Source organism: Scyliorhinus torazame, chromosome 5, assembly GCF_047496885.1.
Source record: "Scyliorhinus torazame isolate Kashiwa2021f chromosome 5, sScyTor2.1, whole genome shotgun sequence".
Lineage (NCBI taxonomy): Eukaryota > Metazoa > Chordata > Chondrichthyes > Carcharhiniformes > Scyliorhinidae > Scyliorhinus > Scyliorhinus torazame.
Window position 1 is genome coordinate 173,166,798 of NC_092711.1, and position 18,082 is coordinate 173,184,879.

General features: G+C 45.5%; 1 protein-coding gene and 1 long non-coding RNA gene across 2 annotated transcripts in view; both read left to right on the plus strand.

Annotated features, from left to right (window-relative positions):
* LOC140418046 (uncharacterized) overlaps positions 1-18,082 on the plus strand; it is a 108,401-nt gene that overhangs the window by 44,125 nt on the left and 46,194 nt on the right. The window lies entirely within an intron of this gene.
* Positions 20-1,673, plus strand: LOC140422348 (uncharacterized). Its single transcript, XR_011947391.1, has 2 exons — positions 20-209; positions 1,309-1,673. It is a non-coding gene; the product is annotated as an uncharacterized lncRNA (long non-coding RNA).

An 18,082-nucleotide genomic window follows, 5' to 3' on the forward strand; every position in this document is an offset into this window, starting at 1 on the left:
AGTCTTTCCGGTCCTCCAACTCTTCCCATTGGTCAACACCTGAGAGGTAAGGTCAGCGGAAGTGAGCTCCCCTACGCATGCGCAGCAGTCCCTCTCCCTGAGACATGCGCAGTCCCGGGTCAGGGAAGGGGGAGAACACCGACGGCCGGAACTGTCAGCCGTTTGCTGGAAACCGTCTCGAGGATGTGTTGGGGGAGACGGAACTGAGGGTGGGGGCGGCGCTCGCGTGTCCCGCGCCGGCATGTGCGCACTAATGCAGTGACGTCACCACGGAGCGAGTGGATTCCTATTGGCTGATTTAGAGGATGAGCTCCTTTGTGATGTCACAATGTGGAGGTTGAACAATGGGTTTCAGACTAAGACTTCCTCCTCTGGGCAACATCTGGGAGCAAATCAATGTCTGCCCCTTTCAGAAGTTCATACGATATAAGAAGAGTTAGGCCATTTGGCCCATCGAGTCTGCTCCGCCATTCGACCATCGCTGATCTCATCCTGGCCTTACCTCCACCGTCCTGAGAGTTCTTCAGAACCCTTCAACCCAATTAAAAATCTGTCTGCTTCTCCCTAAATTTACTCATTGTCCCAGCTCCTCCGCACTCTGGGGTAGTGAATTCCACAGATTCACAGCCCTTGGGAGAAGCAGCTTCTCATCAACTCTGTTTTGAATAGGGCAGCACTGTGGCCCAATGGTTAGCACTGCTGCCTACGGCGCTGAGGATCTGGGTTCGATCCAGGCCCCGGGTCACTGTCTGTGTGGAATTTGCACTTTCTCCCCGTGTCTACGTAGGTTTCACCCCCACAACCCAAAGATGTGCAGAGTAGGTGGATTGGTCACACTAAATTGCCCCTTAATTGGAAAAAAAAATAATTGGGTACTCTAAATTTTATTTTTTTTAAATTAAAACTGTTTTGAATTTGCTGCCGCTTTTCGTAAGACTATTACCTCTCGTTCTGGAATGCCCCACAAGAGGCAGCAGCCGCTCCAAGTCTACTTTATCTTTCCATTTCTTTTCTCATTCTGAGGGGACAGTGGTGACTTGCAGCAGCTGAAGAGAAAGGAAGTAAATCCAGTCTGTATGTTCCACACATTTTGAGTTCAGTAACATAGACATATTTCTGTCTGGCAGTCTGCATGGAGATTTTCAGGCCTCTCCAAAACGGGGAGCAGGGATCTGTCAGTCAGCCTGAATCAGCACCTTTAGAGAATTAGGAGGATGAATATTACAGCAGAGTGAGAATGGAGGGAGAGTGTTGGATGGAAACTAGAATTGCCTGTTCTCAATTTCCATTTGTAAGTTCCTTTTACAGGATATTAGATGAAGATTTGCAGAAAAAAACCTAACGCCACTTCAGGATTTGGAAGAGTCACTTGGTTTATCGGGACCTGAATATCATCAGGAGAACCATCACTGCAAAAGCCACTTCTGGGGTGAAGGATTGCCAGTCAGGCAAAGGAACAGAATGGAAGTAAACAGGAACGAAGAATCACGTTGGGCTGGTTCCAGGAGAATTGAGTGACAACTTCAGTGACGTAACCATGGAGTGTGATTTTTGATTGTCTTAAAAGTAAAAGGGCTACATTCTATTTGTAGTTTAAGGGATACGTTCCCTATAAAAATAGTGTTTAGGCATTGTTGCTTCTAGTTTGTTGCAATAAAGTCATACAACCTGAAGTTTTTGTCTTATGACTCATTAATTTGTTCACTGGGTTTAGAATTTATCTTTTAAAATTCCTGATCTTTTCAGAGATCTTACACAGTTGGTTTTGAGTCACAAGTTTCAACTTCCCAATTAAGCCTCAGGCAACTTGCTGTCTCTCTCTTGCTCATGTCAATGACAGCCCAGTAACAGAGCTGAAGGCTGGAGATGCTGTGACCCCTTGTCGGAGCTGGAATCAGTTGAAAGAAGAACCATAGTTTCTGGTTGAGCTTTGTGTTAGCTGTCCAACCAGGCTGACCATATATAAATAGCTAACCAGGTATTATGTTGTGATGAGGGTTTAGAAACAGACCCTGGATAGACGAGTTCACAGAAGCTGTGGGCTTGTCAGCTGTACAATGAAACCAGACATCAAACAGCCACAGACACCTGTAATATTGGACACTGGGTTTAATCCTGTTCTGTATTAAACAGACCTAGTTGATACTGGGTGATTGTGATATAGTTAATCTGACCCTTTGTTCATTCAATTCCAAAAGTGAATAATATTGATTCAAGTACAGTGACTACCTTGTCAATCTGTCAATAAGGTGGTGTCAGTTCATGCAGATCCGTATCTGAACTCAATTCCATTACTTATTTTTGTTACTGACTAGACTGTCTCTCTCTTCTCTCCTCTCTCTCTCCTGCCTCTCTCAGTCTCTGGTGTTCCTCTCTCTCTCTGGTGCCTCTCACTCCCTCTGCTTCCTCTCTGTCTCTCTCAGCTGCCTCTCACTCTCTCTCTTCAGTGCTTAGGAAGGCAGGTGGGATAGTTTCCTTTGGTAGCCGAGGGCTGAGATTATGAGAACAGGGAGATTGTGCTGGAACTGCATCAAACACCAGTTAGACCACAGCCATATTACAGGAAGGATGTGATCATCCGAGAGAGACTGCAGAGGAGATTTATTTATTTAAATTTAGTGTGCCCAATTAATTTTTTCCAATTAAGGGGCAATTTATTGTGGCCAATCGACCTACCCTGCACAACTTTGTGTTGTGGGGGTGAAACCCACGCAAACACGGGGAGAATGTGCAAACTCCCCACGGACAGTGACCCAGAGTCGGGGTCGAACCTGGGACCTAATGCTGCCCGTTGCAGAGAAGATTTATGATGATGTTGCCAGGGATGGAGAATTTTAACTATGAGGAAAGTTTGGATCTCCCCAGTGTGAATTCGCCGGTATACAGTGAGTTGCTGAATCTAGTCCCACAGTGAGAGTACCTGAACGGTCTCATCAGTGTGTACAAGCTGATGGGACATCAGTTCCCCGGACGTTTTATAGAATTTCCCACAGTTTAAACATTTGAAAGGTCTGTCTTTAATAATAATAATCTCTATTGTCACAAGTAAGCTCACATTAACATTGCAATGAAGTGAAAAGCCCCGAGTTGCCACATTCTGCCGTCTGTTCGGGTACATGGAAGGAGAATTCAGAATGTCCAAATTACCCAACAGCACGTTAGATAAACTCGGTCAGTTCTCACTGGAACAACGGAGGTTGAGAGGCGAGCTGATAGAGGTCTACAAGATTATGAGTGGTATGGACAGAGTGGATAGTCAGATGCTCTTTCCTAGTGTAGGAGAGTCAAGTACTCGGGGACATAGGTTTAAAGTGCGCGGGGAAAAGTTCAGAACAGATGTGCGAAGCAGGTTTTTTACACAGGGTGGGAAATATATGGAACGTGCTGCCTGGGGAGGTGGTGGGAGCAGGTACAGTAGCGGCATTTAAGGGACAATTAGATAAATATATGAATAGGGTGGGAATGGAAGGATATGGACTCCATAAGTGCAGACGGTTTTAGTTTAGGCAGGTACCATTATCGACGCAGGCTTGGAGGGCCGAAGGGCCTGTTCCTGTGCTGTATTGTTCTGGGTTTTTTTTTAATTTAGATTTCCCAATTCATCTTTTCCAATTAAGGGGCAATTTAGCATGTTCAATCCACCTATCCTGCACATCTTTTGGGTTGTGGGGGTGACACCCACGCAAACATGGGGAGAATGTGCAAACTCCACACGGACAGTGACCCAGAGCTGGGATTGAACCTGGGACCTCGGTGGCGTGAGACTGCAGTGCTACCACTGCACCACCGTGCTGCTCTTGCATATTGTTCTATGTTCACCTCTTTCGGGACTTGTGGGAGGAAACCGGACCACCCGGAAGAAACCCACGCAGACACAGGGAGAACATGCAGACACCGCACAGACAGTGACCCAAGCCGTGAATCGAACCTGGGACCCTGGCGCTATGAAGCAACAGTGCTAACCACTGTGCTACTGTATCACCCCAATATGATTCCACTAGTATTTCAGCAAGGTGGACGAATCCCTTCCCACAATCAGATGAATGGCCTCTCCCCAGTGTGAATTCGCTGGTGGACAGTGAGTTGAGATGATCGCCTGAACCCAGCCCCGCAGTGAGAGCACCTGAACGGTCTCTCATCAGTGTGAATATATTGGTGGGACATCAGCTCCCAGGAGCCTTCATAACATTTCACATAGGCTGGGCATTTAAAAGGTCTCTCATCAGTGTGAACATGTTGATGGTACATCTGTTTTCCAGAGCTTTCAAAGCACTTCCCACAGTCTAGACATTTAAAAGGTATTTTGTCAGTGTGAACTCGCTGTTGTCTCGGCAGAGTGGATATATGAGTGAATCCCTTCCCACACTCAGTACAGGCAAATGGTCTCTCCCCGGTGTGAACTCGCTACTTTTCAGTCGTTTGGATGAATCAGTCAATCCTTTTCCACACACACAGCAGGTGAACAACTTCTCTCCAGTGTGAACCCGCTGTTGTGTCAGCAAGTTTGATGACCAAGTAGATCCCTTCCCACACACGGAGCAGATGAATGGTCTCTCCCCAGTGTGAGTGTGTCAATGAGTTTCCAGCTCAGACGGGAAACCAAATGCCGTCTCACAATCCCCACATTTCCACGGTTTTGTGCCAGTGTGAATGCGCTTGTGTCTTGACAGGCCAGAAGATTGGCTGAAACCTCGTCCACACACACAACACATGTATGGTTTCTCTCCACTGTTAACGGTGTTTTTTCCTTCCATGTGAATCGATGGAATTCCCTGCCCAGTGAAGCAGTTGCGGCTCCTTCATTAAATGTTTTCAAGATAAAGATAGATAGTTTTTTGAAGAATAAAGGAATAAAGGGTTATGGTGTTCTGGCGGGAAAGTGGAGCTAAGTCGACAATACATCAGCCATGATCTCATTGAATGGTGGAGCAGGCTCAAAGGTCCAGGTGGCCTACTCCTGCTCCTAGTTCTTATATTCTTATATTATGTTCAAAACCTGCTGATATTCAGTAACGATAACTGAAGCGACTCCGCCAGATCCTGATGTGATGTTTCCCAAATGCAAACCTTCCCCTTCCAATATCCTGTGAAATCAGTTTAGACAGAAAAAAAGGAGTGAGAGAAAATCCAGAAAAACACAAAGGTGGATTGTGAAATTGAGCTGAAATCTGGTCATTTGTGAGGCCGGCACTAGGAAAAGGTGACCTTGAAAACTGCCAGATGTTCACAAAAGAACAACTGATTCACTGATGTCGTTCAGGGAAGGGAACCTTCCACAGGTCTGGGCCAGAAAAGTTTCAGGCCTCTGTGGGGGGAGGAGAGTGAGAAAAGATTGAGAGCAGAGGAGAAGGAGAGAGAATTTATATTTCCAAAATCTAACCAGAACATTGTCAGAATCTCCCAAACCCTCAATCTCCACCTCCTTGAAGGACCAGGATATCGGGTCTGTGAACACCATCACATCCAGGTTCCCCTCCAAGGCACACACAGTTCTGACAGTAAGTAATGGGTGAGCAGAAACTTTCTCCACTTCAATATTGGGAAGACATTGCGTTCAGCCCCTGTAACAAACTCCATTTATTAGCCACTGACTCCATCCCTCACCCTGGTCATTGTTTTGAGATTGAGATTGAGATTGTCCAAATGGTTGGTGTGATATTTGACCCTGTGACTTGCTCCCAACCACATATTTACATCATCTTGAAGACTGGATTCCACCTCAGTAACATTGCCTGACTCCAGCCAAGGCTCAGAGCATCTGTTGCTAAAACTCTGATCTATTCCTTTGTTATCTCTGAGAGATCTATGCTCCTCTAATTGATACTTCCTGAGTATTCCTGATTTTATTTACTCTGTCTTAGGTGGCATCACCTGAAGGTGCCAAGACCACAAGACTTTGTAAGGTGCACCTTGTACACCACCTTCAGTGGTATCAGCCCCAGCCTCGCACACAAAGTTGAGGCGTTCAGCCTCCGCAGCACACCCTCTCCTCCAGCGCCACACCCATCTTTTCCTCCCACTTTGCCTTAACCCCTAAAACGCTCCTGTAAATCACCGAGACAAACCCCTGTCCAGCCCTAACCACCCCCCCCCCCACCCCCCCCCACCCCCATCCTCTGGTCCGCTGACAGCACCGCCTCCAACAGCGAGGAGACAGGCACTATTGGGAAGGTCGGGAAGACCTTCCTTGCAAAGTCCAGCACCCGCATATACCTAAAACATTCTCCCCACGCCAACCCAAACATCTCAGTCAGCCCCTCAAAGCTCGTAAACTGCCCTCCCAGAAACAGGGATTCTTTTCCAATTAAGGGGCAATTTAGCGTGGCCAATCCACACAACCAGCACATCTTTGGTTGTGAATATAATTCTAACTTAGGATGACCACTCGTGTGCCCTACTGAACTTAACTTTACCCCTTGTCATTGTCAGCAGTCCCTTCTTGGTGCAATATGTAGATAGTCCAACGAGGGAAGGGGCAGTACTGGATCTGGTATTGGGGAATGAGCCTGGACAGGTGGTTGAGGTTTCAGTAGGGGAACATTTTGGGAGTAGTGAACATAATTCCATATGTTTTAGGGTACTTTCGCCACAGATTTTTGGGCACAAAAGGCAGGACGTCCCTTGAGGTAGTAGGATCCAGAGAGAAGGAGTTACATCTTTTTCTTTCCTTCCCTGCTTCCACCCTGCCTCCTCATTAAGACACTGGGACTCAAAGGGTGACCCAGTTTGATGGACAGGTTGTCTCTATTCGAAACAATGGGGGACAAGCTCCACCCAGCAATGAAAATATTGCCCCCAACGTGATGGCGGCCGCACATGCTCAGTGCTGCACATTGCCCCCAATAAAGATGGTGATCATTAACCGGGACGATTTAAGGGATCTTTGGCCCCGCTCAGTACAAATGCGATTGATGAGTTTTTGAGGGAGTTTGTAGATCACACAATCTGTATAGAAATCTTCCCGTCCACACGCCGGTTCCATCATACGCTCCGATCTGTGATTTTCCGCTTACAAATTACGGATCCGAGAAAAAAAGCATCCACCCCTCACCATTTCCCGCACTGCATATGCTTCATTCACTGCCCCTCATTCGCTCAGATTGGTTGGAGGACCAGCCACTCCCATTCAGTCCTCCAGTCCTGCCCCTATTATTAGTGGTCCTGAGCCGCCGTCAATCATTCCCCTGGGCATTGTGATCTGGAGCATGCGCAGTGCGGTTGATGAGGTGAGACAGTAGCGCGCAGGTGCAATGCTATTGTTCGTCTGGAGGAGAGTCCTTTGTCCCAGGGAAGCAAAGTTAGCATCAGGCGGTGGGAGGGAGGATGCGCAAACCCTTCACAATCATTGTCAGCTCCCTGGTTTGCAGCTGCGGGGCTTCTCCCTCCTAGGAACAGGCCCAGATTAACGGTCACCATCCAGCTTCAGCGACTGGAGGATGGTTCACATCATAAGATGGGGGAGGGGGGACAATAAATAAGAGCTCACACTTTGCATTCAAATCAATGAGGACTCTGATCTCTGGAAAGGAAGGAAACCCTGGGAGGTGGGCAGGGAGGATTCGCAAACACCCGCTGGAGGCCCCAACCCGCCAAGAAGAACCCGCAGATCCTGATTTTGCAGCTCCCGGGGCTTGTTTGCTTCAGCTGCGGCCGTCCTGGTGAAACAACAGAGTGGGCGGGGCATCAGGATTCCAGTGACCAGGAGAGAAAATTACCGATTTATTCTCACTCTACACAGAGGGACTTGAGAACTGAACCCAGCCAGAGTGGAGGGAGCGGGTAAACTGTAAGGAATGGAATTTTGAAGGTGGTTTGAAAGGTTTGGCAGACTGACAAACTCTCATGGTGAAAATTAAAGGTAAGCCTGCATGGGTCTGCGTGAAGAGGTGGGCGGTGTTGGGTGGGCTGCTGACAGAAATGTGAGGCCAGGGAGGGGGTGGTTGGCTGCCAGAACGGTTGGAACAGAGTTCTACATAGGTCCAGTTGACGAGTCAGACACCCAAGCAGCAAATCTCAGTGGATTCAAATATGGCCCATAAAATGTGGGCTGGTTGTCACCCTGGGGTTTGGATTCCAGCATAGGGAGGAGGGAGAATGGATGTGATGAGGATTTACTGTTTCGCAAAAACAAGTGCAGAAAACCTGTTCCATACAAATGCGAATTGTCTGTCCTTCATTTTTATTCGGTATTGACAATGATGATGTTTATAAACTCTTTTTATCGGAAATTTGGAATCTGCAGGTGTGAAATCGTCCAACCTGGAGAGACACAAGGACATCCACACCATAGACAAACCATGGAAATGTGGGGCCTGTGGGAAGGCATTCATATCTCCATCCCAACTGGAAACTCATCTGCGTAGTCACTCAGGGGAGAGACCTTTCACCTGCTCCATGTGTGGGAAACAATTTAATCGATTGTTCAACCTTTACACACACCAGCGAATTCACACTGGAGAGCGGCCATTCATCTGCTCTGTGTGTATGAAGGGATTCAGCAGTTCATCACACCTACTGAAACACAAACGTGGTCACACTGGGGAAAGTCCGTTCATCTGCTTCAAGTGTGGGAAGAGATTTACTAATTCACCTGACCTTCTAACACACCAGCGAGTTCACACCGGGGAGAGGCCTTTCAACTGCTCCATGTTTGGGAAGAGATTCACGCAGTCACAAAACCTAATGAGACACAGGCGAGTTCAAATAACTTTTGGAAGTAGATTCAGCTGAATGGATGATCTCAGTGTCAGTGACAAAGAAATCAATGAGCTCCTTGCACTTGTTTGAAGTCAGGAGAGAGATTTAAGAAGATGATCGTGAAGAACAGAATCTGGGTTGTCCTTGCTTCCAGGAACAATCCAGAAATAGTGACCAGTTTAGGCAGAGGCGAGCAGGGCCAGGTAGAGCTGGATGTGTTGCTGCTGCCTCTGGTAATCAACAGTTCCACCAGTTGATAAGACTGCGCCAAGTGAAAAGTGAATTGGTAAGAGTGAGAAAATGGGCAGCAAATTATCTTCAAGTTTACAGATAAAAGTTGGGATGCTGGTCAGGAGTATGTTGCAATCATCAAGTTTAAAGATAACAGTTGCATAGATGTTGGTTTCAGAGCAGACACACTGGGGTGAGGGCTAGGGCGGGCAATATTATTGAGCTGGATATAAACAGTCTTAGTGATGGTGCAAATATGTAGTCAAAAGCTCATCTGGTCAAATATGACATTGAAATCTGCATTAGTCGCACACAGTGCGTGTATCACCTACAAGATGCACTGCAGCAACTCATCAAGGCTCTTTGGACAGTACTTTTCAACCCTTGACCACCTCATACGACAAGCACAGCAGACACATGAGAACACCATCACCTGCAGGTTCCCCTCCAAGCCACACAACATCCTGACTTGGAACGATGTCCCTGTTCCTTCACTGTTGTTGGGTGAAAATCCTGGAACTCCCACCCTGGCCACACTGTGGCTCAACCTACACATCATGTGTTTCAGCGGTTTGAGAAGACAACTGACCACCATCTTCTCGAGGGCAATTAGGAGTGGGCAATGATTTTCCCCAGCAATATCCACTACCTGTGAAAGGATAAAATAAACACAGTTGCCAGGGAGGTGGATGGTGACTAGAGAATGGAGTTTGTAGCAGGGCCATAAGACAATGGCTTCACTATTTCTTTTTTAAAATAAATTTAGAGTTCCCAATTATTATTTTCCAATTTAGCGTGGCCAATCCACCTACGCTGCACATCTTTGGGTTGTGGGGATGACACCCACGCAGACACTGGGAGAATGTGCAAACTCAATGACTTCACTATTTCCAATGTTTAATTGGAGGAAATTTCTGTTCACCCAATTCTGGATGTCAGACAAGTCAGGACGATGTGTGAATTGGAGGTGGTGGTTTTCATATACACCTCTTACTTTGGGGAAGTTGGGGGTTTGAGATTCTGTCAAAGTTCTTGTTCAAGTTGTCGTTGTATAAAATTTGTCTCCTTTACCTCCTGCCTCTCCACTTCTATTTGTCCCCCTCTGCTCCCAAAGTGTCCAGAGTCTAGTGTAGGCCCACTGACCCAGGGTGACCGGCCGCCATCTTGGTAGAAACAAAGTAGAAACTTGGTAGAAATGGCGCATGTGCGGCCATTTTGGTGAGGGAACAGGAAGTGGAGGCTTCAGGGTCAAGGTGACCAGGAGAAAAATCATTCTGAACCCTGGACCAGCTCTACCCTCCCATCCAATAATTTTAATATTCAAACATATTTTTCTGTTGATATTTTTGAAATACTCTCGGACTGCCCACTGCAAAACCTTCATTGAACTACCTGTATCACAATGGCAGTTGAGCAAAACTCAGTGAGTTCCAGGATCTGCCTGAAAAGGCAGCGATACGATTCACGAATTAATTTTAAAAGAGAGGTGGATAGTTACCTGAGGATGAGAAGGTGCAAGGCGAGGGACATGAAACTGGACTGAGGGACTGAACAAGTCCGTTCTTTCTAAAAGTCAGCACAGGAAAGATGGGCTGAACAACCCCCATCGCCCCCTCTTGTGCAATGCACCTCTACGATTCTCGGAACCTGAATGGAACCAAAATAACATCCGAAATCGTTATTGGTCATTTTATTAAATGTAAAGAATACACTGTCCATCAAGAGCTACTTAAGAGCAGAATAAACAGGAGCAGTTGGAGGACATAGAGCCTGCTCCACTTTTTCTCCTTGTTGCCATTTTCCTTCTTTCCCTCTGTATCCAATAATCTCTTGAATTCAGTCTTGAATATACTCAGCGACTGAGCATCCACAGCCTTCGAGGGTGTAGAATTCCAATTCACAAACTTGAATGAAGAAACGCCGCATCTTATTCACATATCGCCACTAACATCTCAAGATGTTTTACCGGAGGATAGGCAGACAGGGATTCCTACAAATAGTTGTTTGTGGTTCATTGCAGTTCCTTGACAAGGTATCGGCTTTATTCTGAGTGTTGTGAAGGCTGAGCTGACTTTTCTGGTACGCCTGCTTTCCAGAGATGATCAGACAAGAGTAATGCTGCTGGGCTCAACGCTTTTTCATCAACAATGATTCAGCCTCTGCAGGAAATTGAGAAAAGAGGCAGCATTGCTCTGCGGCCACACAGGATAGTACTGGTTAGATTCAATGTCTTTGTCCAGAGGGTGTGGAACTTGCTGCCACAGGGACTGGTTGAGGAAAACAGCATGAATGCACTTAGCAAGTTGCAGACACAAGAGAGAAAGGAATAGAAAGACCTACAGACAGAGAGAAGTGGTAGGCTCATGGGGAATATATGCACTGACACTGGATACAATGACCTGTTTTTGTGCTGTCCATTGAGTTTCATTCTACTTTGATTCTTTTTACAGGGTATGGAATGGAAAGACTTACAGGCAGCAAACTCAAGGTTTGAGAGCCTTTTGATTTGTCAGGATATGAATATCATCGGCCCCTGAATGTGGAAGGAGAAATGTTTGTCTTCTATCTCTGGGAAGGTCAGTGTGACTGGAAAAAGCACCGAGACACATAAATACGCAAGTGAATGTGTTCCAGTGAGCTGACTGTGAAAAGAGCCTTAACCAGTTACACAGCCTGAAAAAACATCACATCATTCACAGCAGAGAGAAACTGTACACGATGTTCTATGTGTGAATGAGGCTCCAATCTGGAGAGACACAAGGTCATCGGCACCATGGAGAAACGGTGGAAATGTGGAGACTGTGGGAAGGGGTTCAAATCTCCATCCCTGCCGGAAGCTCATCAACGCAGTCACACTGGTGAGGTACCGTTCACCTGCTCCCTGTGTGGAAAGGGATTTACTCAGTCAGCACACCTTATGAAATATCAACTTGTGCACAGTAATAAGAGATCTTTTAAATGTTCTGACTGTGAGAAGAGCTTCAAAAGTGAAATGGATCTGCTGAGACACCAGCGAGTTCACACCGGAAAGAGGCCATTCACCTTCTCCGAGTGTGGGAAGGGATTCACTCAGTCAGCCAACCTGCTCACACACCAGCAGGTTCACACTGGGGAGAGGCTGTTCCCTTGCTCTGTGTGTGGGGAAAGATTTAATCATTGATCTAACCTGCAGAGACTCCAGACAGTTCACACTGGAGAGAGGTCGTTCACCTGCTCCAAGTGTGGGAAGAGATTCCTTCACTTATGGCACCTTGCTACACATCAACTTGTTCAGTGATCATAAGAACTAGGAGCAGTAGTCGGCCATCTGGCCCCTCGAGCCTGCTCCGCCATTCAATGAGATCATGGCTGATCTTTTGTGGACTCAGCTCCACTTTCCGGCCCGAACACCATAACCCTTAATCCCTTTATTCTTCAAAAAACTATCTATCAGAAACCTTTTAAATGTTCTGACTGTGAGAAGAGCTATAAAACTACATCTGATCTGCTGAAACACCAATGCACTCACACTGGGGAGAGGCCGTTTATCTGCTCTGTGTGTGTGGAAGAGATTCACTTGGTCATCCCACATGCTGAGACACCAGAGACTTCACGAGTGACTGCAGGGGTTGGATTCTGCTGTTATTGCTGCTGTTAATCACATCCAGGACTGAACCATGTTCATTCTGACAGCTGGAGTTTGTTTCTGCTGATAATAATCCCTGTAACCAGTTGGAGTTTAATATTTTGATATTTGTCAAATGAATTAATGTTTCAGACACACACTTTGCTGGAACCTTAATTTCTCCAGGATAAGAGGCAACTAATTTGTGTCCTGTCACAGATTGCTCCATTTTGGGGACTTTTCTCCTTTCTAACTCTAGATTATTTCAATTCTCATACCTTATTACTTCCTTGGGTTTGGGGGTGAGACCCACACAGACACAAAATACTGTGTTTTCTGTATTGGACAATTACATTAAAATCTGGAACACATGTATAGGGATTGGTGTCTCCATATCATGTGTATAAAGTACTGATGTTCTCTAGTTATGCTCTTCCCCACATTCTCTCCATATCCTCTCTCACAAAACCTTCCATTATTTTAAAGATTTCTATTAGGTTATCCCCTCTGCCTTCATTTCGAAGGAGAGAGGAGACCCAGCCTGTCAATCCTTTCCTGATACTTTATATGTACCTACACATTTCTGGTTTCACCATTATAAATCTTCTTTGCACCCTCTTCAGTGCCTCGGTATCATTTTATAATATCGTGACCAGAACAGCATGCAGTGATCGGTGAGATACTTGATCCAGGAGTCACAGATAACCCCAAAAATGGGACCAAGCCAATATGTGATTTTACGCTGGTTTATTGAGAAACAAGAGTTTAAAAATGATGCATAATGGACACAAAAAAATCATACAGCCTGAGAATGATTTCCCAGTCCCAGAGGACAGACGGATGATGCAGAATGAGTACTGGTCTCCATTACTAGTGGCTGCTGTCTCCTCTGGATGGTTCACTGCTGTGAGCCAGTGTGGGTGTTGGGTGAAGCCAGTCTGGACCTTTTTAGAAATCTCTTCCTGTTTCAACCTTTACACAGACAAATGGTTTGCGGATGGATCCTGAGATCCAATCATATCAGGGTTAGAAATGTCAATTTAAGAGCCTGTGTTAGAGACCAGTCCTGGGCAGAAAGAACAGGTCTGTCCTGTGTTTGTCACCCAGCAAGCTGCTGTGGAAGATTTCTTCACAGGCGAGAAAGGAAGTGAGCTATTCCTATAATATTCAATAAATGCCTTCATGTTTTATCATTTATTTCTTACAAATCTTCTCGTCTTGAGAAGTGAATATCCTTATTGACTTCTCTCAACTGATTTCTGATCAACCCACCTATTTCTACACTACAAGTTTGTTTTCATAATTTCTTGATTACATCGATAACACATTTCGATAACATACTAAAACTGCTAAAGTTATCAGAATCAGCAACACAAATGCTTGAGCTGCCGCCAAGAATAAAAGTAAAAACCTTTCCAGTAAAATGTGATAACTGTTCACTTAGATTCATCTTTCCCAGCTGCAGAGCATCTCACACCATTCCAAATTATTGGCATGTTGAAAATACATCTGCTTCAAACAGAAGTTCATGCACGGACTTTAAAGATTCTCCAGCTCTCTGTTCACCTACCTCCACCTTGTGGATATTTTCTGAATCCAGATTCTAGATCCCTTTTCACTTTAATTTCACTCCCACTGACAGATACAAGAGTGTATAATTATATTCTGATTGTTTTAAAGTCAGTTTTTCAGTGGAGTATGTGTCAATATCATAATGTATTAAAATGTTGTCTCATTCTACTGATCACATTAATCACTCGATGTTCTGTTATCGAATAGCTGAGTATGTCTGGGACCCGTTCTTCAGTGCAGCTTCCAGCTTCACCATGCATTTCCACATCAGCACACCCACCCTGGTATCCCAGTATCAGGCTCCATGTGCCATACACGTCACTCTTGGACTTTCAGGTGATCTCACCGAAAAATCTGGCGGGGGGATCTCTGTTGGAGGATCTGTACTTCTCTCTCCCTGTATGGCTCCAATGCCTCAGTCAATGGCCAATCAATTCAGTTTATCTTTTAAAGTTAAGAGGCAGGGACATATTTATCTCCAAGAGAAAGTTATCAATTTATTTGTCTGATCTACACTGATTTTCACTAGAATGTACATCGATATAACATCGTTCTATTCTATTGAACTCTCCCCAGGGTGAGTTATCCCATTTCCCATTGGGTGATGTGATTTTCTCTATATATTATTCTAAGTGGGCCATCCTATTAATTATTATCAGTCTCATTCAGGAGTCCTGGAGAAACTTTACTGTCCAATAGTAATTGCATTCACACAATATTGTCTTTGTATATCAGAGACACAAGTATTTGAAATCAGTTTGGAGATAACTCCCATATCTCCCGTTCTCAAACACCCTGTTTTGAAAGATAAGAAATGGGATAAAGCCAAATCTTTAAAAGGCAAATTGTCACCGTGCTGTCAGTGGAAAGGGTTAACTTCTCTGTTTGTTTGCAAAGGGATTGATTGCAAACATTCCCAACTGTGCCCAATTGTGCTGACTTTAGGTGACTTTCCTTTTCAGATCAATGAACCAAACGCTGTCTGTGCGGAGTCTGCACGTTCTCACCGTGTCTGCGTGGGTTTCCTCTGGGTGCTCCGATTTCCTCCCACAGTCCAAAGATGTGTGGGTTAGGCGGATTGGCCATGCTAAATTGCCCTTAGTGTCCAAAAAGATTAAGTGGGGGTTACTCGGTTATGGATTACGGGGATAGGGTAGAGACGTGGGCTTGAGTAGGGTGCTCTTTGTAAGGGCCGGTGCAGACTCGGTGGGCTGAATGGCCTCCTGCACGGTAGATTCTATAGTTTTTAGTCCAGTAATTATAAACATATATCTGTCTGGCAGCCTGCATTTAAATTTTCATGTTTCTGTGTCTAGAACAGGAAGCAGTGAGCAGGGATCTGTCACTCAGCCTGAATCAGCACCTTCAGGAGAATTGGGAGGGTGAATATTAGATACAGCAGAGTGAGAATGGAAGGAGAGTGTGTGGGATGGAGATTTACAGCTTTTGGGGAATTAGAGAGGAAAGAATGTTCCAGAGAAACTAGAATTGTCTGTTCTGAATCTCTATCCTGCACTGACAGTGATGTCTTTTGTAAATTGTTTTTCCAGGATATTAGAAGAGGAGGAATTACAGACAGAAATTTCAAATGTGTCTCGATCTGATAGATTCACTCGTTTCCTTGAGACCGGAATATCATCGGCCTTTGAATCTGGAAGGAGAGATGTTTTCTGTTCTGTCGGCTTCAAAAGATTTTAATCATCAGTGTGACTGGAAAAGCACCAAGACACACACACCCGAGTGAGAGTGTTCCAGAGCGCTGACTGTGGAAAGAGCTTTTACTAATTAAAAAGCAGAAGAAATTTATCACATCCTTCACAGCGGGGAGAGACCGTACATGTGCTCTGTGTGTGGATGACATTTGAACTGATTGTCCAACCCGCAGAGTCACAAATGCACCCACACCATGAAGAAACCGTAGAATGTGGTGGCTGGGAAGGGATTCAGATCTCCATCTGTGCTGGAAACGCATTGTCGCACCTCGAAGCTGAGAACGACATCTGACCAACATTTCCCCTGGAGACGTCTGAGACAGTGGAACACAATCAGCAGTCACAAACCTGAAGAGGAGAAGGGAATCCCAAAAGATGCTTTTTTGGACTAGGAGAGCAGGTTTTGGTGTGCAGCTGCTCCACCAGCGAGAAGTGGGTCCCTGTAACTGTGTTGTCTGAAACTGGCCCTGTCTCCCACATTGTGCAAATTGAAGATCAGCGAGTGTGGAGACGACACAGATCAGTTGTTAGAGACGTCCATCAATGTGCCAGTACTGTGTGTGCTAGAACTACCTCAGGATGAACCACCATCCATACTACCCGATCATGTGACTGCAACTTCTGGTCAATCTGCAGAAACCGAGATTGCTGAAGAACCCCTTGCTGCTCCTAATCTTCTGCAAAAGAGACTACAACACCTTCCAGGGGAGAGACATCTTCTGAAGACCCGGGGAGGACATCCAAGATCAAGAAGAACCAAATCCCTTAAGTGAGCAGGCAACCAGTGCAGAATAGACACCCGCCCGATTGTCTTTCCTATTGACTGTATAATTCTTTGCCTGTTTTTGTGTATATGTTTTGATCATGATGTAAATGTAGTTTTTTTGATTTGATTTGATTTATTATTGTCACGTGTATTAGGATACAGTGAAAAGTATTGTTTCTTGCATGCAGTACAAACAATGCATACCGTAAATAGGGAAGGAAGGAGAGACTGCAGAATATAATGTTACGTTGTAGCAAGGTGGAGAGAAAAGATCAACTTAATACAGTGATTGAGGCTTTCTTAACCGGCCGAATTTTAGCGGGGTCGGTTCTATTCGGTTTTGTCCCGGGTGCTCAGAGGTTCACTGAAGAGGCCACATTTTAGGGCAGCCCGATTTCGTGTAGCAGCAAACACCAAAAGGTTCATAAGTGTAAATAGCATGTGGGATCAGCCAAACATGACCTCCGAAAAAGAGGAAAGAGAAAGGGAAGTGGAATGAGTCGGGTTATGGGATCAATACATTCTGCATCCCACAACCAAACTGTGGAGCAGCTCCCTCAATAAGTTCACAGCTGATCTGATTGTAACCTCAACTCCACATTCCCATCGACCCCCCGATAACCTTTCACTCCCTTGCTTCTCAAGAATCTATCCAGCACTGCCTTCAAAATGGTCAAATCTCACCAGCTGATTATGGGAGGGGGTGGTGCGGATTTCAATTGTGTAAGGGAGCCAAGGTTGGATAGGTTCAACCTTAATTTTCAGAGTAACTTCATTGCAACGTTAATGTAAGCCTACTTGTGACACGAATAAGACACAGGTGCTGAATTAGGCCACTCGGCCCATCGAGTCTGCTCCGCCATTCAATCATGGCTGATATTTTCTCATCCCCATTCTCCTGCCTTCTCCCCATAACCTCTGATCCCCTTATTAATCAAGAATCTATCTATCTCTGTCTTAAAGACACTCAGTGATTTAGCCTTGATCGATAATGTCCAATTAAATCCGTTACCTTGATGGCGGGGCTTGTCGCTACCGGCCATGTCTTTGGTGTCCGAGGCACGTGGGCCTTCCCAAATGAGGAAAGCTCAAATGGGGCAAAGAGTTGCACAGATTTACCACCCTCTGGCTGAAAAAATTCCTCCTCACATTTGTTTTAAAGGATCCTCCCTTTAGTCTGTGATTTTGTCTTCTGGTTCCAGTTTTTCCTACAAGTGGAAACATCCTCCCCATGTCCACTCTATCCAGGCCTCGCAGTATCCTGTAAGATTCAATAAGATCCCCCCCTGATCCTTCTAAACTCCAACGAGTACAGACCCAGAGTCCTCAACCGTTCCTCATACGACAAATAAAGGGTTGAGCAAGTTTAATGGGCCAAATGGTCGACTGCAGCTCCTATTTGTTATGATCTCTGTGTCCAGGACAGGAAGCAGTGAGCAGGGATCTGTCAATCAGCCTGAATCAGCACCTTCAGGAGAATTGGGAGGGTGAATATTAGAT